Raw genomic sequence first — 6,630 nt, forward strand, 5'->3', positions numbered from 1 at the left:
ACAAAAACTTAGAAATGCTTCCCACTTGACTGATATGGAATTTGTGAGTTTGATTTTAGTTTTTCATGTAATGTCTAAATGAGTCTTTTTCTCTATCTTTACATATTTTCAAAAGAGTTGAAATTATTGCTTCAGTGCTTCCTGTAAGGTAAGCAACAAATAAGGTCAACAAATAAGGTCAAAACAAGATTTTTACGATGGAGGTAAACTTGTGCTTTTATTTACATTATTGGGACATGTCTTCCTCTGCTTCGCATATCTGGTTACAAAAACTTAGAAATGCTTCCCACTTGACTGATATGGAATTTGTGAGTTTGATTTTAGTTTTTCATGTAATGTCTAAATGAGTCTTTTTCTCTATCTTTACATAATTTCAAAAGAGTTGAAATTATTGCTTTAGTGCTTAGTATTTTATTGGTGTTTACCATGCTTACTGGAAATTTGAATCGTTGAAATTATTGCTTCAGTGCTTAGTATTTTATTGGTGTTTACCATGCTTACTGGAAATTTGGATTCAGTGCCCTGTTTTGATTGTTTCCTTTACAGTTACTCTGTCTCTTCTTTCAATTAATTTGTCCTTAGGCTTTTTGAAACAAATGGCTTGCATCTCCTCATATTACTTCACCGATAGTTCACTAAAATCCTATTTAGTTTGTTCCATGTGCTTGTTGCATGAGCAAAAATAAGCGCGACCTTTGTAAAATGTGACTGAACTTAAAATTCGGCTGAGAGGTCTCACTTTTCATTATATTTTGATATATTTGTGAAATTTTCTCTCATAATCATGTAAGTTCACGGGTTTCTTCAGTATCTGTTTTTCCTGGTATACCACTTAAGCGCGACCATTGTAAAATGTAACTGAACTTAAACTAGTATTTCTGAAATTGGCACCTTTAAAGTTTTGAGTTTTGCAGCTATGGCTTAATAGCGAGCTGGATTACTAATGTAGCCCAAGTATTTTTAAACTTAAAAACACCTGTTTTATTAAGCAGACTTAAAAATAACCCACAGTCGGAGCATACATCGCGCGGTAAAGGCGGAAATGAGCCCCTCCATGGTCGTTAAATAAACACTAAACCCTTGACACGTTCCTTAACAGGTGGCGGATTGAGTTGGCGTGGTGTCGTACGAGGCCACGTGCCTGCAACGTGCTTGTCCGCCAGGTGGAGGGGAGGGCGCACAGGTAATGGCGTCCCTCCCCTAGCCCAAGTATTTTTAAACTTAAAAACACCTGTTTTATTAAGCAAACTTAAAATCTAATAGCATCTTGTCCTCTTATTTGATTTGCTGTCTTTCTGAGCAATATGTTTGATAGCTTACTGCACTAATTTGTTTGTAATCCTAGAAAAAATGATCTATAAACTCTGTATAAAAAAGGTTAATTGTAACTGTATAGGTTAACTGTCACCACCCTATGGACAGAACTGTAATGTAAGAAATCTGATAAATGAATGGACAGAACTGTAATGTAAGAAATCTGATAAATGAAAACAATGAAAACAAAACTGTAATGTAAGAAAAATCTGATAAATGAAAACAGAACTGTAAGAAGATATAACTAACTTGAATATATTGGCCACTGTTTTGTGATGTTGTCTTCAAGTTTGCTGAATAGTTTGAAAGCATAAGATGCAACTTCAACAGTGGGTGGATTTGTTTTATAGTTTTGGGGACTTGATTTTAATTGGTGGACATGGATGCACATGGATTGCAATGGCTTCATTTTGAATGTGTGGTATGGATTTAATTTGCTGTGATCTAATGGTTGGGAATTGTTTATTTGTTGATCCATGTGCTTTGATTTGTTTTAATGAGAAATACAATGAGTTGGGTGTCATTTATTGCAGTTATTGGGTCTGGGTGTCATTTATTGAACAAAGTGGATTTAATTGTTATTGGGTTGGGTGTCATTTATTGAACAAATTGGATTTAATTGTTATTGGGTTGGGTGTCATTTATTGAACATAGGGTGCTTAGTTGTTAAACAACACAGCAGTTATGGCTGACATACATTCCTTTTGTTATGTGCAGGTAGGCATATTTATTTGGGATGCAAAGTTGGAGTTCTCATGAGTGGGGGTTGAAGTGACTGCTGTTTTGTACTTCTGGAATAGACCAGTTTGGAAGCCTTTATGGCTCTAGCTGTTTTCTACTTGGGTCAATATGTTTTGCAATATTAAGTAGTAAAATACTATTTATGGACAGTTGTGGGCCCAGTCAATGTATGGGTGATTTTTGGACATAATTTAAAACTTATTTATACATAATGTTATTTATTTCTGTTTAAAATTTGGTTTCACAAGTCTTAATCACTGGTGGTTTGGTGGGACCAGTATTATATCAACTACTTGTCCCTGCACAAGAATAGGAATCCCTCCCCTACATTAGATCAACCTATTTCATGACGCACACAACCTCGAGTTATTAGGGAATGCAACACCTCCGGCTTTTACTGACATTATCAAATACATGAATACACAATTATTTATTTACTTTACTATGCATTTTTAATAGGAAAAAATAATCTTTCTGAAATTTATTTTAAAAAATCTAATTGGAGTGGTTGAGTGAATAAGTATGAATCGACCAATTACGTACGCAAGCATCCTGAACCGCACAATCGAGCTGTCAAGAACCGTTCCGCGATCAGCCTATGTTGGATTCTCCGCGGCAACAGGGGGTTCTTACCAGATTCAACTTATCTTGGACTGGAATTTCAGTTCGACGACGTTGCCCGAGACTTCTCTGAACATAGCCCCTATCAGCGCGCCGAGGTTGGCCGAAGGACCGACCAGCAGGCGCCTCAAGCTCGGCTTGTTTCTTGGTTGATGGTTCCATCGCCATCGTGAGCGTGTTGTTGGGGTTATCGGCGTGGTTCGTCCGTAGAACTATAAGAGGGAGAAAGGGTGCCGGTCAGAGCTCAGACTGGCTATCCAGCGTGGATCTTACGATCATGGACGGCGAAATGGCGAATCCACCCTACGGCCCTCACCGGTTCTCTTACAAACGTCTTTCGGTCGCGACAAAGAACTGCAGCGCGTCGGAACTCCTGGGAACCGGTGGCTTTGGGAGCGTTTACAGGGGAACACTAGCAGGCCGACGTGGGGCTGCGGCGAATGTGGCGGTGAAGAGAGTCTCTGCCGGGTCGCGACAGGGTAAACGGGAATTCATGTCGGAGATTAACACCATAGGTCGACTTCGACACAGGAACCTGGTGCGGCTTCAGGGGTCCGGGTGGTGCCATGAGCGTCACGAGCTTCTGCTCGTCTACGACTACATGCCCAACGGGAGCCTCGACAGGTTCATCTTCAGACAACCAGAGGAGCAACATCAAAATAACAATCGTCACCCTTTGAATTGGCCACGGACGCACCGAATCTTATGCGGGCTGGCTTCGGCGTTGCTTTACCTTCACGAAGAATGGGAGCAGAAAGTCGTCCACCGAGACGTTAAGCCTAGCAATGTTATGCTCGACCAGGACTTCAATGCCCGTCTGGGTGACTTTGGCCTCGCCCGGCTTATTGAACACGATGAGATATCTCCGTCTGTGAACACCAGGCTGGCGGGGACGCCAGGCTATTGGGCGCTCGAGTGTGGCTACACAGGAAAGGCCACTGCAGAGTCCGATGTTTTCAGTTTCGGGCTCGTAGTGTTAGAAGTGGCCACTGGAAGGCGGGTTTTGGAGCGAAAGCCGCCACTGGCAGACGAGAGTTTGATGGATTTTATATGGAATCTTTATGGGCAGCGAAGAGTTACGGAGGCGTCAGATCCCAGATTGAACCGTTGTTTTGAGGAAGAGCAGATGAAACGAGCATTGATTTTGGGGCTTGCGTGCTCACATCCGGATACGCGGCTGCGTCCATTGATCCGACAAGCGCTACAAGTTCTCATGAACCCCAATGAGGAGATGCCGGAGCTTCCTTCTTCGATGCCATTGGCCATCTATGTAGTTTCTCCACCCATAGCCGGACTTAATTCTCGCCCTGCTTCTCCCTTTTCAAACATGGATCGCGCACGATCACCTAGCAGCTCGGACGGTAGTGAAGTGCCGCCTATTACAACGTCCACTCTGAGGAGATGCCGGAGCTTCCTTCTTCGATGCCATTGGCCATCTATGTAGTTTCTCCACCCATAGCCGGACTTAATTCTCGCCCTGCTTCTCCCTTTTCAAACATAGATCGCGCACGATCACCTAGCAGCTCGGACGGTAGTGAAGTGCCGCCTATTACAACTTCCACTCTTTTTTATCGGGGGGGGGGGGGGGGTGGAGGGGGGGAAGTGCATCCCTGAAGAAGCAATATTTACATATATACCTTGAAGCGTCACAAACTGGTAATCGATCGCTGGTGGAGTGGCTGAAAGCTGACTGCCCCAACCGTTGATTCATGTACTCGTGTGCAAATTACAACGTCCATTCTACACTATGGTAGATAGAGTTAAAACCAAAGCAAAACATAAACATATTTATGTTGATTTGAGTAAAGCATTCAAAAATGAATTTTATGCCATTTTAATCAGAGTATGAAAATCTACGATAATTTAATTGTCAAACTAGCATGCAATACCATTATCTTTGGTTGCTTGGCTCTTTTATTTAATAAAAATTGTATTGTATAGATTTACATTATTTTTGGTTGCTTGGTTGTTTTATTTAATAAAAATTGTATTATCTAGACTTACTTACTAGTAGATTTAGTTATTGTAGGTTTTTATTTTTGCTAAATCTATTCAAATTTTGGGTCAATTTTGTTTAGTTAAGTTTTCTTAAGTTCAAGGAAGACAATCAGTTTTAGGAGATAGTTAAGCTCAGAATTTTAGGGGTTAATATTTTAATGAAGTAATTTTCCATATTTTTTCAAAAAAAGAAAATTTCTCAATTTCCAACTTTTGTTTTGGTAATAGAAATTTTATAGTATAAATTTATTTGATCTCAATACAATATAAAATTATTAGAAATTTGAAAATTTTTAAAAATTATTTCCAAATATTTTTACAGATTTCATATTAAGGATTAATAATATTAACCAAAATTTCTAAATTTTTATATAAATTTCTATTATATGTGTTTCAAGAAAATATCATTTTTACTTCTATTTATATGTTTCAAAATCTTAAAATACACCCCTAATCTATTTTTACTATTAAGGAAAATGTTAAGGATGGAAATTTATCTTAAAATTTAGAAATTTTGGCAAATCATACTAGTTTCTAATAAACAAACTTTAAAATTTCTTGGGATACTTTTGTCAATATATTCAAATTTCTAATAATTTTATGTAGTCTTTATAAAGTTTTGACAATATTCAACGTAAAATAATTATATATTATAAAAGTATAAGAGATTAAACCATTTGCAAAAAACTATATTTTTCAGTAGAGGACATTAAAACTTACAATAGAAAAAGAATAAGGGTGATTGTTTCATAGTGTTAAGACCCTTTTAAGTAGCACTAACATAAGGGATTGAAATTTCAACAATATAATGACTTTCATAATTTAAAATATATATATATATATATATATATATATATATAGCATAAGATTTGAAAAAATATGTAACATAGAGCGAGACATCGTGAATCATTTTTACCAAGTTTAATTTCATTTATGTTATTTAACTATTAAAACTATTGGGCTTAAATAGCAAAAAGAAACACTGTTAATTATTAATTATTAATTAAAAGGCTTTAGACCATACTGCTAAAAGAATCAAAGAAACAGTTGAACAAACTTCTGAGAACAGTTATAACTGTTCCTTCACCATTTTTCCTTAAAAAAGAAAAGGGAACAGAACTTGAAGAGTAGAAAGAAAGAAGATTGTGTTGCATTTTTCCTTGAAAATAACATATTGTGTTATCGTAGTAGTGAGAAAAACATTCTCTATAAATGTTCATCCCTTACTATATATATACTTCAATTATTTTCAATCAAGTATATATATATATATATATATATATATACACACACATATACATATACATATACATATACATATACATATACTTGATTGAAAATAACCTGGTTAAAAAAATGTAGTTACTCATTTTTTAGCAAAAAGTGTAGTTACTGATTTTTCCTCCCTTTTGAATAATTGGCATGTCATATAAACTATATAAATATATCAACTCGTTTTTCCTCCGTTTTGAATAACTGGCATGCCAGATAAACTATATAAATATGTCATTCAGTTTCTTGGTCTTCGTATTAAGAGTGGCTGGAGGTATATATAATTTAATAGATAGTATATATAATTTAATAGATAATAGTGATTGAGAAATTAGCATTTTTAATTAAAAATTATTATAATCTATTTATAAAATAATTATGATTATAAAATTTTATAATAATAAAAATGTTAATATAAATTTGTTTAAATAAAAAAATAATTATTTTTAAGATTTTTGAGTTTTTTGGATGATAATATATAAACAATAATATCATCATATTCGTTCATTCGTCAATATCCATTGACACAGTGAGCGCAAAATATGCAAGTTTTAATATATAAGAGTAGTTGCTTGGACCCATATTCTTTTGACTCTAACTTTGGCCAACAAGGATATAATAATTTAAATAAAATGTCACTCATAATTTGCTTTTGACAGTTTGTCTATCCTTCAGCTTACATGA

At 35.9% G+C, this 6,630-nt stretch overlaps 1 pseudogene; it reads left to right on the forward strand.

Annotated features, from left to right (window-relative positions):
* The first annotated feature begins 2,953 nt into the window (after positions 1-2,953).
* LOC149231589 (L-type lectin-domain containing receptor kinase IX.1 pseudogene) lies at positions 2,954-4,120 on the forward strand (annotated as a pseudogene).
* Positions 4,121-6,630: the final 2,510 nt, after the last annotated feature.

This window comes from Pinus tabuliformis, chromosome J, assembly GCF_031772625.1.
Source record: "Pinus tabuliformis cultivar Carrire ecotype Pingquan chromosome J, CPIR1, whole genome shotgun sequence".
In the NCBI taxonomy this organism is placed as follows: domain Eukaryota; kingdom Viridiplantae; phylum Streptophyta; class Pinopsida; order Pinales; family Pinaceae; genus Pinus; species Pinus tabuliformis.